Genomic DNA, 19893 nt, shown 5'->3' with positions numbered 1-19893 from the left:
GTCCCCCCGCCGTGATATTGATGGAATATTGCTAAGTGTAGCGTAAAGCCCACACACACTTCCCCAGTTCAATGAGTTGTGACACTCTGCCTTGATATTAGTTCATTTTTGAGTACTGTCTTGAGATATCCGGGTTAGAAAAGGTCCCCACGAACCTTTGTCTGTAACAGGTGGTTCGGGCTCTGTCATTGGTTGATCGCGTGTATTGTGGGGATAGAAAAGGTCCCATGTTTGTCGTGAGAGGTCACTTAATGAATCGCATGGTCAGACTGGGTGACTTGTGTTTCATCACACCCCGACGATGGGGCATTCCTCCTGATATCAACCACTGGTTCGTTTGTCCAGACTCAGTTAGCTATAAGATGACGTCATGTAGCTGAAATGCAAAGAAAAACAGACGTAGGTTCATCTGGAAACAAAGTCCTTGTTACAGTAATGCCAGTACGGACGATGAAGGACACACTCTTTATATTGAGCCTGTTCACATAATGAAGGCCACCCGTGAAGAGCCGGGGCAGAATTGATCTTCAGCAACCTATGTTTGTTGTAAGAGGTGACTGACGGGATCGGGTGGTCAGGTTCGCTGACTTGGTTGATGCATGTCATCGATCACAATTGCGTGGATCGATGCTCATTTTAATCACTAAATTTGTATGGTCTACACTCGATAATCTCCAGACCGCCGTCAAATGGATGGAATATTGCCGAGTGCGACGTTAAACAACAAACGAACGAACAAACAATATAATGTAGGCGATGGGTGGCCCAGAGGTTGAAGTGAAGGCCATGGTTCAGTACAGGGCAGGTTGCTTCTTCCGATGACGGTTCGGGAGCGAGGGTGTCTGTGTACGGACTTCCGGGTTATTAAATCATTACCCATGGTATCTTATTTTTTTAGGGTTAAATAAACAACTGATGTTTTAGTGAATTGAATATTAACGTTCTTAGTGAGGGTGTCAAGGTAGGGAACATGTAGAGAGGGGGTGTCAAGGTGGGGAACATGTAGACGGAGTGTCAAGGTGGGGAACATGCGGAGAGGGTGTGTCAAGGTGGGGAACATGTAGAGGGTGTGTCAAGGTGTGGAACATGCGGAGAGGGTGTGTCAAGGTGGGAAACATGTAGAGAGGGTGTTTCAAGGTGTGGAATATGCTGAGAGGGTGTGTCAAGGTGGGGAACATGCGGAGAGGGTGTTTCAAGGTGGGGAACATGCGGAGAGGGTGTGTCAAGGTGGGGAACATGTAGAGGGTGTGTCAAGGTATGGAACATGCGGAGAGGGTGTGTCAAGGTGGGGAACATGTAGAGGGTGTGTCAAGGTAGGGAACATGCGGAGAGGGTGTGTCAAGGTGGGAAACATGGAGAGAGGGTGTTTCAAGGTGTGGAATATGCTGAGAGGGTGTGTCAAGGTGGGGAACATGTAGAGAGGGTGTGGCAAGGTAGGGAACATGCGGAGAGGGTGTGTCAAGGTAGTGAACATGTAGAGGGTGTGTTAAGGTGTGGAACATGTAGAGAGGGTGTGTCAAGGTGGGGAACATGCGGAGAGGGTGTGTCAAGGTGGGGAACATGTAGAGGACGTGTCAAGGTGGGGAACATGTAGAGAGGGTGTGTCAAGGTGTGGAACATGCGGAGAGGGTATGTCAAGGTGGGAAACATGTAGAGAGGGTGTTTCAAGGTGTGGAATATGCTGAGAGGGTGTGTCAAGGTGGGGAACATGCGGAGAGGGTGTGTCAAGGTAGGGAACATGCGGAGAGGGTGTGTCAAGGTAGGGAACATGCGGAGAGGGTGTTTCAAGGTAGGGAACATGTAGAGGGTGTGTTAAGGTGTAGAGAGGGTGTGTCAAGGTGGGGAACATGCGGAGAGGGTGTGTCAAGGTGGGGAACATGTAGACTGGGTGTCAAGAAGGGAAATGAATCGTATTTGATACATGAGGGTTTTGATTCTGTGATCCATATGACCAGTGTGAATGATACAAACTGACCTATCTGTAGGATATGTATTAACTGAATCATCTGTAACTATCGCTGCGTGATTTATTTCATAGGACATACGGGAACGTTTTCCATTAGGACATACGGAAACGTTTCCCATTAGGACATGTGGAAACTTTTCCGATTTGGACATACAGAAACGTTTCCAATTTGGACATACAGAAACGTTTCCCATTAGGACATACAGAAACGTTTCCAATTAGGACATACAGAAACGTTTCCAATTAGGACATACAGAAACGTTTCCCATTAGCACATAAGAAACGTTTCCAATTAGGACATACAGAAACGTTTCCCATTAGGACATACAGCAACGTTTCCCATTAGGACATACGGAAACGTTTCCCATTAGGACATACGGAAACGTTTCCCATTAGGACATACAGAAACGTTTCCAATTAGGACATACAGAAACGTTTCCCATTAGGACATACAGAAACGTTTCCAATTAGGACATACAGAAACGTTTCCCATTAGGACATACAGAAACGTTTCCCATTAGGACATACAGAAACGTTTCCCATAAGGACATACAGAAACGTTTCCTATTTGGACATACGGAAACGTTTCCCATAAGGACATACGGAAATGTTTCCAATTTGGACACGAGGAAACGTTTCCCATTAGGACATACAGAAACGTTTCCAATTAGGATATACAGAAACGTTTCCCATTAGGACATACAGAAACGTTTCCCATTAGGACATACGGAAACGTTTCCCAATAGGACATACGGAAATGTTTCCAATTTGGACATGAGGGGACGTTTCCCATTAGGACATACAGAAACGTTACCAATTAGGATATACAGAGACGTTTCCGGCGTAAAACCATACTCACTCACCCCATGAGGGGACGTGTCCAAAAATCAATGACAGCGGGAGTAAGCACGTTCTGCAGGTGCATCACGTGGCCGAGTAACTGATTCGAAACTCAGTCCGTACAGCACGTGCAAGGCGAGTTGCTCAGCACGTGAAAAACATGTGATGTCAAGCGTGACACCCGTGAGAATGGAAAGTCTGAAATACAAATTAATTAAAATTATGTCATCTCGTAATAATATCGACTTTAAACATTACCGCTTTTTAATTTCAGTTATTCCATTGTACAAGAAACACTTCTAATGTTTTTTAACCCTTAAGCAAATGGTTTGCTGACAATTCACATTACTTAGATGGCGCAATGAAAGTGCTTTTCTCAACATTTCGTACATTAAATCAGTATGAGAGTTTTGAGACGGTCCATGGTGCAAGGATTGTAGACCGAGTGTCTTGCTGTATTTCCGTCAGAACGCTGATCTCACCTGAACGGAGAACACAGCATACCTACCGGTCGGGCAAGCAAGGTAAGCCGGATCTTTAGCCACCTCTTACCTGTCCACGGGGCAAGTCTGATTAGGTAACGGTTACACAGAACCTAAATAATCACTTTACAGCCATGCTGTACATTACCAGGACATATCAAGGTTGAACTTCTTTTGATTTAACTTCTAGTTTGTCACTGTATAAACGATTTCGTGTAACTGTAGGCTTCAAGAGACCGGGTATGGTAAGGGCCGTTTGTAGCCCACGGAATCTACATAATTTAAGAATTGAGTAAACCGTTTTCGAAAGATTATGAAATTTGTCAAATAGTTTCACATGAATGCTGATTAGGACTTGTTGATTTCACCACTTTTATGTTCGCGGAGCTGTCGAGTGTCCAGGTGGTTTAAACGTTCGCTCGTCACGCTCTCGACATGGGTACAATGTGTGAAGCCCATTTCTGGTGTCCCCCCGTCGTGATATTGCTGGAATATTGCTAAAGGTGGCGTAAAACCATACTCACTCACTCGCTCACTATGTTTGGGACTAAACAGCTAAACGTAGAGGTAAGGCTAAATGTGGATGATTATTGTAAAGGTTTCCAGGAATAATTTGTTCTTGTATTTGAACATCATTGTCATTGTCGACGACGTAAGCTAAGTTTCTCAAACGTAGTCTCAAACAACACAATATATGGTAGGAGCATTCATATTTCCTCGCGGACTTGTTTCGTCGTCAGATTGTCCCTTGACGTGAGACATCTGAGCATCTGATATTGTCCATACCAACACTGAACGTTTTCCGTACCTTTGAAATTTGGCATTTCAAATGTCCAAACATTGCCCTATTCTACCTCAACGAAGTTAGGAATCATGACTATTTGGGGGGATATATTCATGGGATGATGTGCTCAGTCTGCACCATATAATACTGTCTTCCAATAAATTCATGATCCCTAATTGTTTATATTCGGTATATATTACGCTGTAAGAAGTATTATAGTCTTCCCACCAGGTGTATATATATCTTAAAGATTGATGTGTATATTATGCTTTATATTCGCCTCAACAGGTTTATATATATCTACCTCAAGTGTTGATCTATATTACGCTGTAAAATATTTTATATTCGTCTCACCAGATGTATATATATCTACCTCAAGTATTGCGATATATTACGCTGTAAGACGTTATATATTCATCTCACCGGGAGTATAGATATCTACCTCAAAGATTGATATATACTGAACCGCAAAAGAAACTTCACCCTAAGTAACATTGCATGAAAAGTCATTTAAATATCTGGGTAATGTTTGTGAAAGTTTCTCAAAATTAACTTTACCTTGTCCGGAAAAATGAAATTTGATGATAAAAAACAAAGCAGATGACAATAAAACCGATGACAATCACGGCAACGGCCACGGTAACCCGATTCACGTGAATTCCGTGCAAATTGAAAAGCACATGCGTTCCCCGATTTCTTGCCCTATAAAAATCTACACAGACCACATAACATTCATTCGTTATTGAATTGCTACCACATGTGAAGATTGACAAGAAATCAGCGCCACCAAGCCTTTGGGCGATTGCAAGCTGGACAAACCGCCCGGCAAGTTGCCAATGCATTTGAAGTCCACGTAAGGACCATATACAGGCTCCAGCAACGGTACCAGACCACCAATACTACAGATGACCGACCACGTAGTGAAAGACCAAGGGTCACCACCCGACGTCAGGATCGTCAGATTGTGCGACAGCATCTTCAAGATCTCTTTGATACTGCTGCGGAAACTTCTCGACAGACGATGGGGTCACACCAGCGACACATTAGTGCGGACACCGTGCGTCAACGATTGACGAGCAGACACCTCCATTGCCACAGGCCATACCGAGGACCGATTCTGACAACACAGACCGGGACCGTCTTCAGTGGGCAACACAGCACCAGCATTGGTGCCACAAGCAGGAGAGAATGGTCCTCTTCTCCTATGAGAGCCGTTACTATATCTCAACAGCAGATGGCAGAGAGTCTGGCGACGCCCTAGGAAACGTTATTCGGATGCTTGTGTTGTTGAGAGAGACTCGTGGGGTGATCCGAGCATCATGGTGTGGGATGAAATTGGTCTTGCACAGATGGTCGACCCTGTGGTCTTCCACAACATCGGTCCAGGGAGAGGCAATGGTGTCACAGCAGCTCAGTACATTGATCAAGTCCACACGCCATACCTCATTTGGCACGTCGCCGCAACCACGAGTTTCAGCATGATAACGTCAGTGCCCACACTGCGAGAGCAACAAGAGACTTCCTCTAGCAGAATGGCATCAGAACCATGCAGTGGCCTGCCCTCAGTCCCGATTTAAATCCCACTGAGCACCTGTGGGACGAGATTCAAAGACGGCTGAATGGCGTCCGACGAAGGCCGACAAGTGCAGCTGAACTGCATCAGGCGTTCCTGAGAGTGCGGGCTCAAGTGTCTATGGCCTTCAACAACCGCTTCATTCATTCCATGTATCGACGTTGGACGGCAGTCATCAATGCACATGCCGGACACACGAGACACTGACTTGTGATGCCATTTTCTCAGAGACTAGTGCTGTGTTTCACTTTAAGAAACATTTGACACTAATTTCAACATTGATGATCAGTTTTGCCAAGTGTCATCTTTTTAGTATGTCTCAAAGTATGTTTAATGTGTTTGAGCAAATGATGTTTCTCATTTATCTATCCATGGTGACGTTTCTTTTGCGGTTCAGTTTATATTTCGCTGAAAGAAGTTTTATTTCCATCTCGGACCGTCTCCGTGGTCTAGTGGTAGAGCGTCCGCCCGGAGAGCGGAAGGCCCGGGGTTCGATCCCCGATCGCGTCATACCATAAAACGTTAAAAGATAGTACTTGTTGTTACCCTGTCTGGCGCTCGGCATTAAAGGGCTAAAACAAGGACTGGTCGGCTCGGAGTCAGTATACTGTGTCTGAATGGGGTATTCATGTTAAACTGCGGCATGGTATCTCGGTGAGCTAGCACTATAAATCGGCATCAGTCCGGACTAGTACAAGCAGCCACACACACATACGTGCATGCACGTCGCTTTATAAGTGCAATAATCTTGGACGCCACGTTAAATCCCATTTCACCTCACCTTATATCCATCTCACCGGGAGTATAATAATCTGGAAGGTAATTTAAGCTACCGACGTTTACTACAATATCTGAAAAACTATAGGACCTACTCCAGTCAAAGTTGGTATGAGATAAGTAAACAGTCATACATAACTGGATATTACATTTAAAGACAATCGGTGCATGAATAAAAAAATCTGTCTATTTAGCTATCACTATTTCATCAACAACCAGACCTGTTCATCACGGGTGGAACGAGCATTCATTGAAACAGCCATCTGCATTATTCTACCCCTGCGTCAAAGGGCCATATGACACAGTTGACTCAATCAACTCAACCCGAAAGGGTGCACGGGAATCACGCACGTTGAGACGCCCAACGCTAACACCGTATTCGTGCGTGCGTGATTCCCGTGCACCCTTTCGAGTTGAGTTGATTGGTTCAACTGTGTCATATGGCCCTGTGACGCAGGGGTAGAATTATGCAGATGGCTGTTTCAATGAATGCTCGTTCCACCCGTGATGAACAGGTCTGGTTGTTGATGAAATAGTAATAGCTAAATACACAGATTTTTTTATTCAGATGCAGATGGCTGTTTCAATCTCTATATCACGCAGTAAGATGTTTATATTCGTCTCAGCAGGTGTATATATTGTCATGGCTTACAATCCAATCATAAATCCACAGGTTTTGCCTCATGAAAATTCGATTCGTCATTTCAACATTTCAATAATTCAGTTTCAGCATTGAAGCAAAGGTTAGACGTTATTAAACAACAAACACACATCGGCACTGAACCTAATTTCACCGCGCCCAATGCGTCATGAAGTAGGAATGTATTTGCGTTTTCCGACTATTTCGTACCACTGCTTTGACCTTCAAAGGCCTCAGGAACCACAGGGGTAACGGGTAGCTCAGTCGTCAAATTCACTCGTGTTTAATATTCCAAGATTCGCTCTGATTATGACTTTTTTTCTTCAGCACCATAACAGCTCGTGGTTTCGCGATTAAAAGCAGCTTTAAGCCCAACTCACTCACTCACTCGGGAGCACGACCCGTGAAGATCCGGGTAGAGAATAGTTCTTACGCAACCCACGTTTGCAGTAACAGGCGACTATGCTTGTCATAAGAGGCGACTAACGGGATTGGGTGGTCATATTGCTGAGTTCGGCGTCAAACAACAAACAAACAGATGCAAACACTCAAGAGTACAAAATGGCGATGTAAACACATATTTCACTGAGAATGACGTGGGTTAATGTCAGGCGAGCCTGAGGGTAAGGTGCGGTCATTTGTGACTATGAACATGCATACGGCATTCACGACAAAGATGCTGCAGTCCACTAGGGCTGGGACGACTCCTAATTGACTACCCGAATACCCGGATACCCGATCCCCTATTACCCGGCCCTATCTGGGTACCCACTGCAGGTCTCTAGTGTTGGGAACAAAATGTCTGATTGGGAAATGTTTTATCGCAGCCCTGGCCAAAACCATTTAGATTCATGTATCAAACAATCAGATCATGCATACACTGAAGTTGACTGAAGTTTAATCTTTACTCAAACATATACCAGTCAAAAGGAATGTGTGCATCGTCAGAAAGAAATGCAAACATTAGCGACTTGAGGTGTAACCACTGAGCTGTAGTGAGTTTTTGTCATTAAACAATATATCACGTGACTAACCACGGGTCCGGGTAGTCCTGTGGGGACTCGGTCCTAATCAGGACCTACCCGACCCGAGTACCCGAGTTACCCGTCCGCGTCCTACAGTCAACTCCACCGTTGTCTCGAACAATAAGAGAGCTTTAATGATGGAGACTTGGATTAAATGTCTCCATCAATAAAACTGCCTTACTAGAAGAAACTCATTTGTTACCAAAAATGGTGGAAATAAATGTCCACAGGTGTCCCCACAGTCGACCACTACACATGCTGGAGGTTCTAAAGACTCGCACGTTGTGGGCTCAAAGAATAGATTGTCTTCCTCCTTTCAATCAAAAAGAATGAGACACACACATCCACACACCCACACACAGACACACATACGCAGACACACAGACATAGGAACTGACGCACAGACACAGACACACAAAAACACCCAACACACCCACTCACACAAACACCCTCCACACCAACACAGACACGCACGCACGCACGCATGCACGCACAGACACAGATACAGACACGCACCCAGACACACACACGCGAACACAGTCACAAACACAGATACACACACAAACACACACACACTCACCCCCACACCCCCACACCAACACAGACACACGCACGCACCCACACGTACAGACACACACACAGGAACACACATATACATTATGAGGCAGACACAAAGTCTCTCTCTCTCTCACACACACACACCACCACCACCACCACAGACACATGCACATGCACACACACAAACACCACCACAGACACACATGCACACACACACACAGACAGAGAGAGACACGCATCCACTGTAATGTTTTCTCTTTATAAGTATCAGAACACATGTAGCTATCTCCATTAATTATAACAGCAATATTTCGTGATGCTGTTTCTCGTGGCGATGGCTGACTGTATCCCCAACCGCAAGTCAGCCACGCATCCCGTACACACCGTCCAGCAGTGATCTGACCTTTGTAACGAATCGAACAACAAAGATAAGCTAGAAAAACACACCATAAACATGTTCAATGTGTAGATCTCAAGGTCTGTTTTCTTTATAGACTTTATAAACCGCATATGGGACAAACCAGCCTTTGTCTGAGCATTAAAACTGTCTGCATTAAATACTGCCATACAACTAACCAAAACCACCCCATAGAGACTGCAATCTGACCCGTGTATGATGATGCACAAATTGCGCAGTAAACTGCGTTTATGTACACCATCAAATGTTGGTTTGATTAAGTCAGACCTTCACATGCACAATACAAGCCTTTGAGATGACATAAAGTCATTTGTTGGGACGAAACACAAAGTGCATCAATGTCTGCATAAATATGTTTGAAGCCGGACTTCATCGTTACTTTAGTACCACGTTTATTATCACAATAATTCTATATTTCCGGGGTGGTGGGTAGCCTATCGTGTTGAAAGAGTTCGTGAGTCACGTCTAATGTCTGGGTTCGATTCCCCAGATGGGTACAATTTGTGAAGACGCTATTATATTGCTGTAGCTATATGACGGCGGTCTGTAATAATCGAGTCTGGACCAGACAATCCAGTGATTGACATCATGAGCATCGATCTACGAAATTTGGATACGAAGACATGCATCAACCGAGTCAGTGAACCTAACCACCCGTTAATTGCCTCTTACGACAACCATAGTCGCCTTTTACAGCAAGCATGGGTTGCCGAAGACCTATTCCACCCCGGATCTTTACGGGTCCGATACATTTTGAAACAACTGGTTCATGATTTATAAGTGACTTCCATCTGATAAGTAGGAGGTCGGGTAGCCTAATGGCTCAAGCGTTCGCTTGTCACACCCAATATCCAGGTTCGTTTCCCCACATGGGTACCATGTGTGAAGCCGGTAACTGGAGTTCCCCGCCGTGATATTGCTGGAATATTGCTAAACGCGGCGTTAAACCATCCTCACTCCAGTTGACAAGTGGCAAACGTAGTATCTGTAACTCCCCGGGGGAGAAAATGTACCTTCATGTCTTGTCAATCGATTCTCAGGTTTCCAATCACTAGATTGTCTGGTCCAGATTATTTATACAAAGTTGGAATACATATGAGATGTTGGTGAGTGGCGTTAAACATAACTCACTCACTCTGTTATATCATATCACGTGTTGTTCACTACTTCTAAGCACTATTCAGAGTTGCTTCCCCTGGATGCCAGGATCCGGTGTATTTTCTAACCAACATTAGCCACAGTTGTTATCCTTAGCCTGCCATCATTACTTGCACAAAAGTGGCATCTGTATTTAAGTCGTATATAAGCAGCGGGGTTTTTTTTATTTTTTGACACGTTTATAACTTTCTATGTGTAGTTAAGTTAATGTTTCATATCAGTGGTCGGGTTCCTGTAGTTTAGAGCGTCTGAGTGCTCCCATTGAGATCGGGGGGGGGGGGGGGGGGGGGGGGGTCTAAATTGTAGCACTTCTTGTCATAGCGGGTGAAATATATCCCCCGGTAGACGGCTGGAGGAGTTTACGAATATGTCGCTTTACACTTCTAAACGCAAGATACATATATTAGGAAGAACAGAGACATGGACCATTCAAATACTACTGTACATATTGTAAATCTGGGTCCACTGTACACGACTTCCATGTTCTGTTTATCTGCGATCCCTTTGCTTCCCAAAGAAATAAATATTTGCCACATTTAGAAAATACATACACGTACGTAAAGCACCATGTAATGTACAATTAATTACCTCAAATGATGTGTCAAATACCTCAAATGACTATTAAGTCAGTAGCCATCTTTATCAAACGTTTTCTATAAGGTTTCTAAGTTGTTAATTTAGCAAATGTCATGTCAGTCACGTGACTACCAACTATATTTTCTTCTGGGCCACACCAGAATGTTTTAGTTTTTAGTTAGCTTCTCCGCGTGTCTTTAAGTTCCCATTCTATCATTTAAAATTACATCTGTGGACATGTACGCCTCATATCGCCAATCGAGGGCCAGAGTTTCTTATTTCAGTTAAACCGTACCCATCATAATCATTGTTTTTCTGAGTGGTTGTTGTCAGCACGATGCTAAACAATGCATATATGGAATCACGTTAAAGCACATGTTTTTATACCCATTCTTGGGTAGTGAAATGCATAGGGCTTGCTTCGCGCATCATGGAATTTGCTCACGTGAGGCACTGTCTTCATCAGCTGATGAACGTCAACAAATACAACTTCAATCCTTAAGTGAATCTAGGATTCACCGACAACAGCCTGTAAAAAAAATATGGCGCTGTATATTCTCAAACAGTTTGTTTACAGCGTAATACGTCACTCGAACATATGACAGGCATTGAAAGCATATAAGCACGGCAACTTGGAGAGCTAACATGAGGTCGGCACCCCTAAAGAAAACTAAAGCCTCCGTTACACTCTCAAAAACATTGATAAAAAACTTGGTCAAAGAAAACTTGGCAAAGCTTTCGTTCTACACCGCGCGTCACCATTATGACGTCATATCGCTTATTGTGACGCAAAAGATATGTCGTATTAAAAAAAAATCGCCAAATTCCAAGTTCTCTGTTGTCCCTAAAACTTAAATACATTATCTTTGTTGATTTCTATCCTGTTTTCTGCACGAAATGTATTGCCACATATCCTTTGAATATTGTAGTAACCGCAATTTTGCATTTCATAACTTGTAATTGTAGATATAGATCTAATTATTTAGATATGCCTACCGACATTAAATGAAAAAAGTCCTATTCTATGAATATTACGTATACCTTCCGCGGTGATGAGGCCCCAAACCAGTTGTTTCAACCGGAGGGGTTTATTGTGATTTAATTGGCCATTTAGAATCGAGTTATTTCTAAATTCTACCATGAAATCTAATAACATCACCATTTTAATACCTTTTGCTATACGGATTGGTATCCATGATGACGTGACGACCAGATGACAGAATGGGTTGGGTTGTACAACGCCTGTAGTGATATATATGGCACCAGGGCGGTCGGGTAGCCTTGTGGTTAAAGCGTTCGCTCGTCACGCGGAAGACCCGGGATCGATTCCCCACATGGATACAATGTGTGAAGCTGTGTGGTGTCTCGTGCCGTGATGTTGCTGGAATATTGCTGAAAGCGGCCTAAAAACCACACTCACTCACTTTATCAGCAAAGGGTTCCATACACCGTACCCATGTGTGGAATCAAACCCGGTACTTCGTCATGACGACGATTGTTTGCCCACTTTGCCCCATCATCATGATATATACTCTTCAAAAAAAGAAACTTGACACTGACTTTCAAAATGTAATATATATAATGCGATTGTTTCAAAATAGAACACAGAAACCATAATTGAAACACTGTTTGAAGATCAATGTACAAAATGTTCACAACATTAATCGTGTCACCTAGACACACGTATACGATACAGGTAATGTCACAGGGGTACAGGAAATGTCAGTATCGGTTGTGCCCACCGATATTATGTAATTATTTTAGATATTTGGCAAAAAGTGGTTTTACATCTATGTCAAGTTTCTTTTTTTGAAGAGTATATATTCACACCGGACGCTCACCGAGGAGTAATAGGTGATTGTAAATCATCTAAAAATACACATCAAAGGGGCGAGCTCATATTTGATCGTTTTTTTTTAATTTATTCCATCTGTTCTGTTTGGTATTTGAAAAACAAATTTTATAATATGAATTTATTACCGTCCTTTAGATAAACGTGTTCAAACTTGGCTCCGGAATAGATAGCGTTAGGAATAGATAGCGTTAGGGATCGCTCTCTGTACTTAAACGATCGTGGACCGGTTCCAGGGATTCCTCTATGGTAGCCGAGGGGTAAAAGTGGTTTCTTATCAGGTCGGAAGCTCTAGTTCGACGACAAAATGTGAAGCTTATTTCTGGCATCCGCCGCCGTGCTATTGCTGGAATCATGTGCTAAAGGCGGCGTAAAACCATATTCACTCAATGTTCGTCGGCGTTAATACCTAGCTTACACATCAGTCCCTCATTTCAATTAAAACAGAATACATACGTTCCTGCACGGGCGTACTCTACCTGGAACAATACGTGTGTGATTTAAAATATGTTGTTGGGTTTTTTTGTGTGTGAAAAATACATGTGAGGTAATATATGTGGGGTTTTATAGTGACATCTCTGCGTCAAGACATGACACATCCAGAGAATTTTAGGGCGCGTCAGCTGAACCCTGGGCGAACTTTGACCGCACAATTAAAATAAATGATGCGTGAGTTTTTGAGCCAATCAGATGACGGCTTTCTAAAAAACCTCGGCTTCATTTTTCTACCGACTCGATTCGGGAAAATGTCATCTTGGCAGACGTACATCTCAACAGAACCCAAATATACTCTCCGTAGTAGACGGACCTTCCATAGTAGACACAACCTTTGTAGTAGACACACCCACCGTAGTAGACACACCCACCATAGTAGACACAACCTCCAAAGTAGACACACCCACCGTGGTAGACACACCCACCATAGTAGACACACCCACCATAGTAGACACAACCTCCGTAGTAGACGCACCCCCATAGTAGACAAACTCACCATAGTAGACACACCCACCATAGTAGACACAACCTCCGTATTAGATAGACCCTCCATAGTAGACACACCCTCCATAGTAGACACACACCCAATAGAAGACACACCCACCATAGTAGACACACCCTCCATAGTAGACACACCCTCCATAGTAGACACACTCTCCAAAGTAGACACATCCACCATAGTAGACACACCTTCCATAGTAGACACACTCTCCATAGTAGACGCACCCTCCATAGTAGACACACTCTCCATAGCAGTCACACCCACCATAGTAGACACACCCTCCATAGTAGACACACCCACCATAGTAGACACACCCACCATAGTAGACACACCCACCATAGTAGACACACCCTCCATAGTAGACGCACCCTCCATAGTAGACACACCCACCATAGTAGACACACCCACCATAGTAGACACACCCTCCATAGTAGACACACTCTCCATAGTAGACACACTCTCCATAGTAGACACACCCTCCATAGTAGACACACCCTCCATAGTAGACACACTCTCCAAAGTAGACACACCCACCATAGTAGACACACCCTCCATAGTAGACGCACTCTCCATAGTAGACGCACCCTCCATAGTAGACACACCCTCCATAGTAGACGCACCCTCCATAGTAGACACACCCACCATAGTAGACACTCTCCATAGTAGACACACCCACCATAATAGACGGACCCTCCATAGTAGACACACCCACCATAGTAGACACACCCACCATAGTAGACACACCCTCCATAGTAGACACACTCTCCATAGTAGACACACTATCCATAGTAGACACACTCTCCATATTAGACACACCCACCATAATAGACGGACCCTCCATAGTAGACAAACCCACTATAGTAGACACACCCACCATAGTAGACACACCCTCCATAGTAGACACACTCTCCATAGCAGACACACCCTCCATAGCAGACACACTCTCCATAGCAGACACTCTCTCTATAGTAGACACACCCACCATAGTAGACACATCCTCCAAAGTAGACACAACCTCCATAGTAGACACACTCTCCATAGTAGACACACACACACACACACACACACACACACACACACACACACACACACACACACACACCGATATTCTAGCGGCAATACACAAGACATAATTAACGAGAGTGTGACGGGAAACAGGTGTCGCCCCGGGGGTGCGGTCATACAGGGAAGTAGGACACGCAACAGGATCATTCACTGGCGCATACTCCATCCTGCTGCACCATCCGGGCATCACGCGTGCACTGGGCATGTTCCAGGGGAGCGTCAACATCACAAGCAGCTTCAGTCCTTTGATGTCCCCCGCATTTGATAGACACGATCCTCTGGTGCCTGCAGTCGCCTACAGTCGCCTGTGTCTGTATAACATGCGGATAGGAAGCTGATGCGCAGGCTGTATACTTATCGACCCCTTGATGTGTTGGATTGTGATTGCGGCATGAAACAACATTCTCTCACGTGTTCACTCGAGCTGGATTATTTATAGACCGCCATGGTACAGCTGAGATTGTGAGAGTGAGTGAGTGATGGCGACTTGCAGCGCCTTAGACAATACACCAGCCGCCTTCAGTACAACTGTCGCACTCTCACTCACTCAAGGCACTAACTGCAGGTGTAGAACGTCCATTAAACAAAGTCCCCCTTTAAATCTTTCTCATCAGTCATCGTGTATGGGGATGACAGGACCTATCAAGGCACATGACACGTACATGCATGTCTTTATAATGTAAGTTAATCATCCAGGGAACTTTACACAACCAATATATCTCGCCTTTATTGTGGTCCTCGTGGCTTTCATTATCTGTTTTGTGTTTTATGAGAGCGTCGAGCACAAAAACGACCCCTCGAGGCATTAAATTATGTTAACATTGCCGATTCTGGTGTTCCCCGCCGTGATATGGCTGGAATATTGCTAAAAGCGGCGTAAAATCCAACTAACTCACTCACGCACTTGTCGAGATTAATTTACCGCCACGTCATATTAACAACTGCCCAGTTCGCCAATTGCCATGTAAATTATATGGGTGAATGGATAGCCCAGTGGTTAAAACGTTCGTTTGTCAAGTCAAAGCCCGAGTTTGTGCTTGTCTTAGAGGCGACTAACGGGATCGAGTGGTCAGATTCGCTGACTTGTTTGACCCTTGTCATAGTATCATTTAGATCGATGCTCATTACATCAATCACTGGATTGTCTATTCCATCCTCGATTATTTACAGACAGTGGCCACTTCGACAGAAGATACCTCAGTTCGGTGTTCGGTGAAAGGCATGATTTCTGTTTCTGTGTTTAGTATTAAGCTTGTTTGTTTGCTTGATTGTAGTTTAACGCCGCACTCGGCAATATGCCAGCTATATGACGGCGGTCTGTAAATAATCGTGTCTGGACCAGACAATCCAGTGATTGCCACCATGAGTATCGTTCCACGTAATTGGGATAAGATGACTTCCTGACCACCCGATCCCATTAGTCGCCTCTTACCACAAGCAGAGTCGCCTCTTTCGACAAGCATGTGTTGCTGAAGACCTATTCTAAGTCGGACCTTCACGGGTCTTAGTATCAAGTATGTAAGTGAGTCTTTAGGGCGCCTGCTGGTCTGAGCTTTTAGTAAAGCCCCGAGGTGTACCAAAGGTCATGTCAAGGTGTGTGGTAGCTTAGTGGACAAAGTTGTCACTCGTCGTGACCGAGAAGCAGTTTCAATTGTTGCCGTTCAAACAATTCAGCTTATCTTGATATCCATCTTCTTGAATTGGCGTAAAACATCTTCCCGAGGCAAGCGGAAACTGGATTTTTATCGTCAGTTAATTCCCTTGACTCAGGAAGATGGGTGTAAAATGGTCTGCATATGATACCCATATACTCATCTCAACATGCCATTACTTACATGATATATTGTTAGATGTGTCAGTTTAGTGTATGCGTGATTCCAGATTTAAAACTAATGTCCTTCACATCGTGCCAGCGCTGTGTTCACGTCGCCAGGGCCGGCGTGTGTGGTGGACTCCACTCCATCAAGCTGATCCCCCGCATTAGAATGCGGCATGGCGGCCCGTGACGTCATCAAGCAGACTGGTGTCTCGTAAAGGCTGGTCACTCTAGTTCCCACGAAATTAAATGGATGGTTTGCTGGTCAGTCCTATCGGCCCTTCCCTTCATCCCCGGAATGGTAGGGAGGCCTTATGGTTAAACAAAGATCATACATACATGAACACTAAATTTGTCAAGGCTTCCATCTGTCGTTGTCAAGGCTTCCATCTGTCGTTGTCAAAGCTTCTTTAGTTGGGTTATTAGCCTCAGTCTGTCAATGTTCAATCCAGCACACTATATATCAGTCTTTAGACCTGAAAGCAGTGTAAATTATCAAAACTTTATTTTCACCACCGACAAATAAATTAAATTGAGTCTTGTCATGAATTCTTCGTGGTCACAGCCACACACATCTTTCACTATGATAAATATTAAACTGTTGTGAACAAGTACCTTTATATGTCATTTTGTACAAATTCAAGGCTTTTCAAACTTTTTTGGCGATTTTTAAGGTTTTTCAAGGTTGTTACTAAGAGTCAAGGCTTTTCTTGAGGGACCTTAATATCGAAGGCATTTCCAAGCCTGTATGAACCTTGTCATTATGGAAAATATATATAAGCTTATTTGGGGTCATAGCACCCCTACCCGGGGTTGTTTCCCCATTGGTACAATGTGTGAAGCCCATTCCTGACATCCCCAGTCGTGAGATTGCTGGAATATTACTTCAAGCGGCGTAAAACTATACTCACTCACTCCAACTCTATCTAAGTCGTCTAAGGCGCCGCGATTCGCTGTGCAGAGCTGCGCCCCTTGGGCACGCTAGAAACCTATGATGAATCCCGGTTCGCCCCGATTATGTTTCTAGTTTTGTCAGCACCATACCCGTGCACGTAGGTTTCACCGAAGTTGTGAACGTCTAAGACCTGCATCACTTCGGTCTTTCCTCCCACATTAGGGGGCACGGGTGGCCCAGTCGTCTAAGGCGCCGCGATTCGCTGTGCAGAGTTGCGTCTCTTGGGCACGCCAGAAACCTATGATCGTGGGTTCGAATTCCGGTTCGCCCCAGTTATGTTTCTAGGTTTGTCAGCACCATACCCGTGCTCGTGGGTTTCACCGAAGTGGTAAACGTCTGAGACCTGCATCACTTCGGGCTTTCCTCCCACATTAAGCTGGCACGCCGCGATATAACTGGAATACTGTTAAAATCGGCGTTAAACCGAACTCACTCACTCACTCCTTCTACATTAAGCTGACACGCCGCGATATAACTGGAATACTGTTAAAAGCGGCGTTAAACCCAACTCACTCACTCTACGTATTGCAGGAATCTGGGCGTGGTGTGTCCAGCTTATATACCATGACGGCGTTCAACACCTTGTACATGCGTTTAGCTCCAAATGAGAACGGTGTGCACAATAACTCAGAATCGGGAACACTCTATTAAATGTCAATACTGTTCACGGCAATGAATACCCTGTACCCAACAATATTAATCTATATTCCCATCACTCGAAAAATGTTGTTCAAGAAACTAGATCACGTTTTTATGTGTACTAGTTGACATCTTGAACAGAGGGGGCACAACGTTAAGGGGAACAGCGCAAACACGTACTGCACGTGCTACATGTGGTATACTTCGTTGTTGACTGACGAGATGCTCTACTCAGCTGATGTGCAACAGCTGATTTTTAAGGCGTATTATTTCTTTCAATGTGAAGCAGAAGAGAGGAAACCATTTTATACCATTACTAAATACTTGAAAGGAACTTCTAAAGATCTTGGTGTGCCCCCTAACAAGCTGAAAAATGTTGTCCGTCGACTGGACAGGTCGAGGTGGGGAGCATATCAAAATCACGTAGTGTTGATAAATTAGACAGTTTTCAGAAAAATAAGTCAGCTAAACTGTATTCAGAAAATAAGTACATGTCTCTAATACCCCGTTCACGCGCGCCTCTATACACATGTGTGTATATGTATGTGCATGCGTGTGTAGAAATACATACGTGAGTATACTTGTCATGTTTGCTCATGTGTGTATATTTACACCAGGAGCAAATTTGCATCATGTCTGGAGCAGGTGCAAATGTAAAGATAATTTTGCACTGTGTGTATATGTTGCAATGCGAACGTTTATGTCAACGTAAGAGGATGATCTAATTAAAATCTATTCTTTTGCCAACACCAAACAAATTGTCAACAGTTGCCAACTTTTATGCGTATAACCCGGTATTCAGAGTTGAGCGGACGGTGTTTTCTTTTATTTTCAAGGAGTCAAAACTTTGTGTACAAATTAAATCAAACACATGTTGCTTCACGCGAAGTCGGTGCTTTTCGGTGAAGTAACTCTCTTCTCATTCAACTGTGATTTGAAAACAACCTGTTTTGTGTCGAAAGTCGTGAACAGATTGTCGAATATGTGTGCCTTACACAATTTACATACTTTATTTACACACCTAAGATACTTTTCATGTGAACGCATAGTAAATTTACATATACACACGAATGTATAGTGACACATGTGTAAAATTACTTACGTGAGTAAATGTTGTGTATGTGAACGGGGTATTAGACTCTTGAAGAAATACCTTGAAACTTAACATGATTCAACAAAAAAAGCTATGGCAATTTTTGCGTACATTTGGATACAGAAACAAAAAGATAAGTAGTGAACATAGGGCTGTGTTATGTGAACGATCTGACATCCTTCGTCTCCGAAATCATTATCTTCGAACCATTAAGCAGAAACGTGAAGAAGTATATATGAGCCTGTTTTCCTTGATGAAACGTGGGTAAATTCCTCTCACACAGCCAGCAGTCAGTGGGTACCCGGTGGGGACTGTAAGGAGTCTGGGAGAAAGTTAACAATGGGAAAAAGTAGAGGACTTATCGTTCTCCATGCTGGCTGTGCTATTCAGGCTTTTACTCCCGGATGTGACCTCGAGCCAAAGCCAAGGACAACAGGAGTACCACACAGATATGAACGGCAATGTATTTCTGGAATGGGTGAAAAGTAAATTGGTCCCTGCTTTGCCTGCCAAGTCCCTTCTTATCATGGACAAAGCTACGTATCACAGTATGCAGGACCCAGACGCCAAGGACCCGACGTTTGATGTCCTTAAAGGAGATATGGTGACGTGGCAACAACGGATGAATATGACCTTCTTCCAGGGCTAAAAAATCACAACTCTATGAAATCATTGAATC

The sequence above is a fragment of the Haliotis cracherodii genome, unplaced genomic scaffold (genome assembly GCF_022045235.1).
Source record: "Haliotis cracherodii isolate W230 unplaced genomic scaffold, xgHalCrac1.p SCAF_15, whole genome shotgun sequence".
Taxonomy (NCBI): Eukaryota; Metazoa; Mollusca; class Gastropoda; order Lepetellida; family Haliotidae; genus Haliotis; species Haliotis cracherodii.
The sequence above is the reverse complement of the archived record's forward strand: the minus strand, read 5'-3'. Positions refer to the sequence as shown.